Source organism: Cajanus cajan, chromosome 4 (genome assembly GCF_000230855.2).
Source record: "Cajanus cajan strain Asha chromosome 4, NIPB_CcT2T_4, whole genome shotgun sequence".
Taxonomy (NCBI): domain Eukaryota; kingdom Viridiplantae; phylum Streptophyta; class Magnoliopsida; order Fabales; family Fabaceae; genus Cajanus; species Cajanus cajan.
Genome location: NC_138520.1, coordinates 44,102,033 through 44,112,214, shown reverse-complemented (window position 1 = coordinate 44,112,214; position 10,182 = coordinate 44,102,033).

Below are 10,182 nucleotides of genomic sequence, written 5' to 3'. Positions count from 1 at the left end.
CATGCAACCTTTGCCCTCCACTTGGGCCTAAGCCTTTCTAACACCAAAAATAGGTCCAAGAACACCAAAAATGCGTCACCTCCTAATTTAAAACCCTAGCCCAAAATTAAAACCCTAATCATCTAGAGCACCCCATAATACAAGGGTAAAATGGGAAATACAAAACAAAATAAATCCTATGACTAAGATACCCCAAAATGCAAGGGTAAAATTGGAAATACAAGTAAAATAAATTCTATGACTAAAATACCCTAAAGTACAAGGGTAAAATTGGAATAAAGCAATAAAATTCTATACTACTCAAATTGGGCCTAGGAGATGGATCCATACATGGTATCTCTCCTTTCTCCTAGCCATGAACCATGTGATGGGTCTCACATGAAGTACCAAGGATGGTCCTCTATCATCCCCTCCTTCTTGAGAAGGATTTGACTTCAAATCTTTAAGTTCTTCCATTCCATTGATCCTTCAAAAAGATGTGAAACCACAATTAGGGAAGTAAAATACTAAAACTTAGCTATGCAATCCTTAAGTACACAATTTGTTGAATAAAAGTGTTAGGGTCATTGAGGAAGCCAAAAGGCATAACCATATAAGAAAATGATGGCAAAGGAAGGAGAAGTGATAGATGATCCACTCCTTAGCTTCACCAATGCATGGATCTCTTCCTTGGAGATTGATGACCGAATGGATGAATACTTGAATGGAGGATATTCTCGGATTGAATTAGCCTAAACTAAGGATGGAAGTATCCTAGCTTGAAGGCTCAAAGGATTGCTCACTTCAAAAGGTAGGAACTAAGGTAGTTTTCCTCGGGTTTGAAGGCATTACTCTCGGTGACTCTTGAGAGAAATTTGGCTGAAGAATGCTCACAAATTTCATATATTCAAAAGTGAGTACAATGAGGGAAAGAATCACTTAAGTAAGCACGGATTTGAATGGCATTGGCGCCTAGACTAGGCTACACAAATTGGCGCCTAAAGTTTGAATTCAAATTTGAAATTTGAATTCAAATTTAGGTGCACATGTGCTTGGCCGTGAGTTTAGGTGTTCCCATGAATTTAGGTTTAATTTAGATAGAATTTAGGGTTGATTTAAGCAAGCACATGTTCAGCCACTAGTGGTGGAAAATATGTGACTTAAATGCAACTTAAATGACCACCAAATTAAATCTAATTTAACCTAATCCATCTACTTAAGTAATCCTTGAATTTTACTATTCTAATGGCCTAAATATTGGGTACCAAAAGCCCAAAGGCCCATGAAGCCCAAAACTAGGCCCAACAAGCCTAAAGCCCAAAGATGCTACTATATGTGGTCCAAAATACAAGACCAAAATATATGAAAACTATATTAATAAAACATAAAAAGAATGATCATATCAAGATAGGCGCATGAGAAGCTTATTGACTTGGGCCTTCCAAGCCCATCGGGCCCATTGGGCCTTGACTGGCCCAAACCTCCATGCCTAGCCCACTCCTCTTGGATCTTTTAGGTTGTCACCTCTTGCGTTCCTAAGCATGATTCCATCAGAAAATTTTCAAAAGTTGTGGTGACCCCATGTAATTCATTCATCAAATCGTCTATCTTAGGGATTGGGTGCCTAGATTTTATTGATGGCTTTCTAAATTGGTGCACATCCTCTATTGCCATCTTTCTTTGGCACCAAAAGAATGAGGATGGCACAAGGGTTAAGGTTCTCTTGATCCTAGCCCTTTTTCTTCAAAGGAAAAATTCTTTTTTTCTTTTCTTTTGTTTTTGTTTTTGTTTTTGCTTTTCTCCTCCTCATCTTTCTTAGCTTTTAATTTGAGTTGGTCCTCATTCACTTGAGAAGGTGATAGAGGACACCACACAAATATCTTTCCCAAGTGTTGGAAACTTATTTTATTGGTGAGGCCATCATGGATTGTTTGCTTGTCAAATTGCCATGGCCTCCCAAGTAATACATGACTAACCTCCAATGGTACTATGTCACACAAAACTTCTTCTTTATAATTGCCAATGGAGATTGGTATGCTTGCTTTTTGGTTAACTACAATACCTCTCTCCTCATTGATCCATTGCATTCTATAAGGTTTAGGATGAGGTTTTGTAGTCAAAGCTAACTTATCAACCAATCTAGTACTACAACAATTTGAAGTAGACCCACTATCTACAATGAGAGAACAAGTGTTTTCTAGAATCTTGCATTTTGTTTGAAACAAGTTCTCTCTTTGAGATTGGTCAATGCCACTAGGTTGATTGTTAAGAAGCCTTCTAACCAATATTAAGTCTCCTTCACAAGGTAAAATTTCTTCCTCGTAATCTATGGTTTCTTCTTCACTACTAGAGGAAGAAGAAGTAGCTTCATCAAGGCTACTATAGTGGTCTTGGGCTTTTAAAACCATAGTTTTCTTTGTAGGATATTGGGAAGCAATATGTCCTGGGTTATCAATCATCACATATAGACCATAACAAGTGGAAATGCAAGGAAAAAAGTGGGCAACAATTTAAATGCATGTGCAAGGAAGCATTTTACACATGGAAACTCAAAAAAATACAAGGAACATGCTAGGACTAAATAGCATGCATGAATGACTCCTAGAAAGCTTCTATATGTCACGCCCACTTATGTTATGCATCATTTTATTTTTTTGATTTATGCATTCATGCAAAGTGTTTGGCATACATACATGGAGTTTTTTTGACAAAATATAGGAAACAAGACTTGACAAAACTTAAAAGATTCAAAAATCAAAAAGCATGTTTATCATGTTAATATGAGATTCAAGGAAGGTTCACAAGGAATAAGAATATGAACCCAAAGCATTCGGCCATACAAAGAAATATAATAAAGGATACAATGACCGAATGGAAAGAAAATGACAAGATGTTACCCTTGATGAACCTTGGCTCTAGATACCACTTGATGGAGACCTCCCTTCCATGGTTGATAATGGCGTGTTGAAGAGGGTCACCTTGCCCATGATGTAGGCTCACCAAAGGTTAGGGAATGGAATGTTTAAGGTGGACAAAGGATGATAGGCGTGAGATAGTGAAGGGTGGCGGAAGTGTATGGTGCTCAAAGGTGGTTGGCTCACTCCAAGTGTAGGTGGAGGCCACTCTAGGGTTTCACTCTCCAAGGGTGGAGAATGAAGGGGGTTAGCCGAAGTTAACCTAGTGACTAAGGATGGGATTTTGAGGCATAAAATGCTCACTCAATATCATATAATCCAAAGTATTTACAAGGTGTGGTGCATTGGGTATTTATAGGAGTGGGAGGCATCTAGGGTTGCATTTGGAGAATGCATGGCCAAAATTCTCAAGGCAAATGCACTCCAAATGAAATGCAAATTAACCCTAGATGTAACTTGGTGGCCAAGGATGGAATCTTTGGGTTTAGATTGGCTATATCTAGGTGCATGATAAAACCATGCAACCTTTGCCCTCCACTTGGGCCTAAGCCTTTCTAACACCAAAAATAGGTCCAAGAACACCAAAAATGCGTCACCTCCTAATTTAAAACCCTAGCCCAAAATTAAAACCCTAATCATCTAGAGCACCCCATAATACAAGGGTAAAATGGGAAATACAAAACAAAATAAATCCTATGACTAAGATACCCCAAAATACAAGGGTAAAATTGGAAATACAAGTAAAATAAATTCTATGACTAAAATACCCCAAAGTGAAGGGTAAAATTGGAATAAAGCAATAAAATTCTATACTACTCAAATTGGGCCTAGGAGATGGATCCATACATGGTATCTCTCCTTTCTCCTAGCCATGAACCATGTGATGGGTCTCACATGAAGTACGAAGGATGGTCCTCCATTACCACATATGGTTCGAACCTCTATTTTGAAAATCTCATCGGTTAGGGAATGCTCGAAAACCAGACTAATCCCTAATCAATGGTTTTTGAAAAGGTTTGAAGGAGTCGCCACTGATATTTTACCCAAAACATCAGAAAAAGAAAAGATTTTGAAATTACAATAAAGGCCTTCATAGCCATCATTGGGTTCAGGAGTCGGTTACGTGCAAGGAAGGTGTTAGGCATTCTACAACACCCTAAATCGATACCCTATGATGATATTAACATAATAATAAATAATAATTTATATATCTTATCCCTTTTTATTATTTAATATTATTTACATGACGAAAAATACCTATTATATCTACATGATTATTTATTTATTGCATATAGGAATTATAAATAAAAAATAAAGAAATAAATACAATAATAAATAAAAAAATAAATGAAATAATAATAAATAAAATAATAAATGAAATAATAATAAAATAAATAAATAAAACAATAAATAAAAGAGAAGAATTTAGAACTTCCAAAGCAAGCCTTTTATAAAGAAATCTTCCCAAATGCGTGCAAGGTGCATTTTCATAACCCTTCACTTTACAAAAAGCCTCATTATCACACAAAGATTTATATAGAGAGGGGGATGTAGACCCCTAAAATTGTCCGGGTCGGAAATAAAGCTCAAAGACTCTCGAAGACCGAAGGAAAGTCAGTCGGAAGGACTCCTGGAAGACCCTAGGATGATTCTTTGTAGGTCTAGAAGTCTTAGAGTAGCTTAGAATAAGGGTGTGCGAGGATTGGAGCTCAATACACCCTCCCAGAGGTTCAGTACGGCCGTACTGAGCCATTTGAACTGCAATACGGCCGTAGGGAACTCAATACGGCCGTACTGAAGTTTTTGAACTTCAGTACGGCCGTACCAAATTCAATACGGCCGTACTGTAGTTCAAAAACCCAGTACGGGCCGTATTGACCTCCCAGGCCGTATTGCGCCTCAATCCTATAAATAGGACGTCATTGGCACGTCCTCCCACACTTTTTCCATACTTTTGGACCCTCTGGCTGAGTATTCTGGGGTTTTTGAGCAGTGTTCTTCCCTAGAAATCTCTCCGAGAGCCGATCCGACGAAGTTCTTGAGTTCTGAGCATTTAGCTTGAGGATTCGAACTTGTCGAAGGGAAATCTCTTTGATTTCCGGAGTAAAAATTATTTTTAGGGAAGGAACGAGCGAGCGTGTAGTGGGAAGGAGCGCCAAAAAGCCTCCTGACGTCTGTTTAAATATATAAAAACACACTTCAAAGGTTTCTTTTCCAAATCCCTTCTTTTACCGCTTTCTGATTGTTGCATTGCATATTTAGAATTTTCATCATGTAAATATTCCGCTTATAATCGTTTCTAATAAATAGGGGTAATTTAGTAATTTTACACTGTTATTTATGAAATAATCCGTCATAGGGAACCCGAAAGGGGCGTTGTGGGGTGCTAACACCTTCCCCGCACGTAACCGACTCCCTTACCCAACTCTGGTTGTAATGGCCAAGGTTGATTTGCGAAAATCAATTGCCTTATCCCTTTTTCCAATGTTTTGAGTAAAACATTGGTGGCGACTCCAAGAACCCTTCTTTTTGCAAAAACCACTAATCCATGGAGGGTCCCACTTGGGATTAACATGGATTGGTGAATCATTTAATAAAATTGTTAGTTCGATGAGGTCTCAGTTTGAGAATAAGTCGTTCTAACAATCCATCATTTTTCAAAACTTAAAAAGAGTCCAACCATCGTCGCGAATGCCAAGGTCCGTTTCGGCGGGTGGCGACAGATGGCGACTCCACTGGGGAAGCCTCGAGAGTCAGTCCCATTTAGTGATGGATTATTTCTAAAATAATAGTTTAAAATTACTTCGTTACCCCTCGCTTGTATGATAATATGTTTTATCTAGCTGGCTTTAATAACTGTTGTATGTTTAAATTTTCGCAATTGTTTGAAATAAAAACTGCACACAAACCTTTGCACACAACAGTTCCCTCTATACCCGGGGGCATGAGTGGAAAGCCATAGGGAGTGGATGTTAGTACGGCCGGTTGTCGAATGGGTCTATAGGTGCCCGTAGACCGTTGTCGGAAAACATCACTCAAGGTGAAAACCATGAACTCGAGTCCGACAGTGCGTTGGAGCTTTCCATCGACTTACGACGAGAGGAATTGGGTCCCTATAATGGGGGCACCTTGGGGGCCTCAGACCGGTGAGAACAGTTAGAACCTCCTTGAATATGCACTTTTCTGCAGGATACCCCTACCTCGTGATTCGCTCGTGACTGTTCGTGGATGAGTGAATTGTTTGTGTATAGGTCTATGTGACATTGTTTGTGCATTAATAATAAACCTCGTGATAAGGTCTAAGAATAACCCCCATGCATGAAAAATGTCATGACATGAGAGGAAAAACCATGTGTGAAAATATAATAAAAGTGAGGAGCATGTGCATCATTACCAATAAGACATCATGCATCCTCATAACCATTCATTTTAGGCTCACCAATACCCCTTGACATGAGTGAAAGAGACCCATGACTATTGAGATTCTCCGTTGGGGAGAGATCATAAGTCAAGGAGGGTGGTAAACCTCCGTCTTAAAAAGGCAGCGCCTTAAAGATGGAAGGTTATCAAGCTCATGTCAAGAGAGTATTCATTCCATAAATAAACTAATTAGATTAAGCATTCATTTTAGAAAGTGGCTGGTCATCTCTCTGTCCTCACGCGCGCGCAGAAACTCAAGAAAATGGACGCGTTGGAGGAACAAAATAAGAAGCTTACAGCCGAGCTCTCACAGCTCAAGGAGCAAATGGCGCAAATGATGGAACTCATGCGTCACCAAAACATACACGGGGCTCAACACAGTGACCATGAGTCCCATCATGAGGAGGAGCAAGAGCAAGAGCCTCTGCAAGCTGTACCCCTTGGGGCGGGGATTACAATTAGAGAGCCCGAGATTTCAAAGGAACAATTCCACGCTCTCGAGGACCGGTTAGGGCTATGGAGGGGCACGATTTTGATATCAAAGATGCCGTCGACATGTGCTTAGTGAGGGACATCCAATTCCCTCCCAAATTTAAAGTGCCCGATCTCCCAAAGTATGTGGGATCGACTTGCCCCAAAAGTCATCTCACCATGTATTGCCGAAAGATGGCTGCATATGCCACTAATGAAAAGATCTTAATCCATTGCTTCTAAGAGAGCTTGGCTGACACCGCACTCAACTGGTATATGCAGCTGGATGGGAGTCAGGTGCTTACATGGAAGCAGTTGGCCGACGCATTTCTCAAGCGCTACAAGTATAACATCGACCTAACACCCGATAGGTCCGATCTTCAAGCCTTGAGCAAGAAAAATGATGAATCCTTTAAGGCGTACGCCCAACGATGGAGGGAATTGGCAGCACAAATAGAGCCCCCGCTGTCGGATAAGGAGACGGTGTCCCTATTTATAAACTCGTTGACTTGTCCCTATTATGACAAGATGATAGGGAACACGACAACGCTCTTCTCGGACATCATCACCATTGGAGAAAGAGTGGAACAAGGGCTGAAAAGTGGGAAGCTAGCTAAGCCTTCCCAATCATTTGAAGCTAAGAAGACCTTTGGGAAGAAGAAAGAAGGAGGAGTCAACGCCGTAACTATCTCTTCATCTTCCTCCGCTTCGAAGTCAGGAAAGTCGCAGTACAACCCTGTGAAGAAGTTTGATAAACTTCCGGCCACATATAGCGACCTCCTGCCGAAGCTAATACAAGCTCATCTTCTGGCTTACATTCCACCGAGGAAAATTGACCCACCTTATCCCGATTGGTACAATCCGCAAGACAAATGCCTTTACCATTCGGGGGCACCAGGACATTCAACGGAGAACTGCAGAGCTCTCAAATATAAGGTCCAAGACCTTATCGATGCTGGGTGGGTCACCTTTGATTCAACAGCGCCCGACGTGAGTAAGAATCCTCTGCCGAAGCAGGAGTAGAGAGAAGAGCAAGCCACGATAGGGCCCCTCCACATTTTTCTTTTCTTTCTGGGACTCATGATCAGTACCCGAGATCATGAGATCCTTTTCTTGTAAATAAGGGTTTTGTACAGTTTAATACATATCAATAAAGAGGCATTTTTTTCACACATCATTCTCTCATTTGTTCTTTTCCCTCTTTCTCTCATTAACATTAATAATTCTAAACCTAAACAGAACCAATAAAATAATTATGTCTGTGATTGTTCGCTCCGACCGGGATCCGAAAGTTGAGGATGAATGGGTTGAGTTGGACAGTGATGAGGAGACCATCTCTCCGGATCTGCAAAGGCTGTTAGATCGAGAAGCTTGTATACTCCAACCGTATCAAGAAAAATTGGAGACCGTGAATTTGGGGCAGGACCAAGAAATAAAAGAGGTCAACATTGGGACCCATATCAGTGATGAAGTAAGGGAGCAGTTGATCCAATTGTTAAGGGAATATAAGGACGTATTTGCATGGTCGTATCATGATATGCCCGGTTTGGACTCTAACATCGTCGAGCACAAGTTACCGTTGAAAGAAGGGTTTCGACCCATCAAACAAAAGCTCCGACGAGTCAAGCCCGAGTGGTCTTTAAAGATCAAGGAGGAGGTCGAAAAGCAATTAGACGCGGGATTCTTGGTTGTATCCCAGTATCCCGAATGGCTGGCTAACATCATGCCAGTCATTAAAAACAATGGAAAGGTTAGAGTTTGTGTTGACTACAGGGATCTGAATCGTGCCAGTCCAAAGGACGATTTTCCCTTACCGCACATCGATACACTAGTGGATCATACAGCCACGAACACACTCTATTCCTTTATGGATGGGTACTCTGGGTACAACCAAATCAAGATGAATGAGGAAGACCGCGAGAAAACTTCCTTCATTACACCCTGGGGCACTTTCTGCTACAGGGTGATGCCTTTTGGACTCAAAAATGCGGGTGCCACCTACCAAAGAGCGATGGTGATGTTATTCCACGACATGATCCACAAAGAAATCGAAGTATACGTGGACGACATGATCACAAAGTCGAAAGACGAAATGGACCATATCCAATATTTGAGAAAACTATTCAACCGGCTTCGCAAGTATCAGCTTAAGCTAAATCCGGCTAAGTGTACTTTCGGAGTTCGGTCGGGTAAGCTTCTCGGGTTCATCGTCAGTGAAAAGGGCATAGAGGTGGACTCCGATAAAGTAAAGGCAATAATGGAAATGCCTCCTCCTAAGACCGAGAAAGAGATAAGAGGATTCCTCGGCAAGGTGAACTATGTCGCAAGGTTCATCGCACAGTTGACTGACACGTGCAAACCAATATTCAGGCTGTTGCGCAAGAATCATTCCGAATCTTGGGGTGAGGATTGTCAACGAGCTTTTGACAAGATCAAACAATGCTTGGCCAATCCACCAGTATTGGTGCCACCTGTCGAGGGAAGACCGTTAATACTCTATTTAACCGTGCTTGATGAGTCCATGGGATTTCTGCTAGTCGGTGAAACCCTCTACAAGAAAAAATTATGACTCGGTCTTGTTGAGATGTATAGACCAAGTCGAAGCTCAAAATCTGATCAAAGAAGTACATGAGGGGGTTTTCGGTACCCATATCCCCGGGCCTGCAATGGCTAAAAAGATCCTCAGGGTGGGATATATTGGTCGACCATGGAAAGGGATTGTTACCAGTACGTGCGAAAATGCCATAAGTGTCAAGCATACGCCGACAACATTCATGTCCCACCGACTCCACTCAATGTATTGGCTTCACCTTGGCCATTCGCAATGTGGGGCATGGATGTTATTGGACCCATCGAACCAAAAGCATCCAATGGACATAGGTTCATCCTTGTGGCCATTGACTACTTCACCAAATGCGTAGAAGCGACATCGTATGCTCATGTGACCCGAAAGGTGGTAACATCCTTCATCAGGAAGAACATTATATGCAGATACGGTATTCCCGATAAAATCATCACTGATAATGGATCTAATTTGAATAACAAAATGGTGGAAGAACTGTGCCAGGAATTCAAGATCCAACACCACAACTCTTCCCCATATCGGCCAAAGATGAATGGGGCAGTCGAGGCAGCCAATAAAAACATTAAGAAAATAGTGCAAAAGATGGTTGTCTCATTTAAAGACTGGCATGAGATGTTACCCTTTGCTCTTCATGGTTATAGGACTTCAGTACGCACATCTACAGGAGCTACTCCGTTCCCCCTCGTCTATGGGATGGAGGCAGTTCTACCTGTTGAAGTCGAGATACCTTCGCTAAGGGTAATCATGGAAGCAAAACTTTCTGAGGCAGAATGGGTTCAAAGCCGATACGACCAATTGAATCTTATCGAAGAG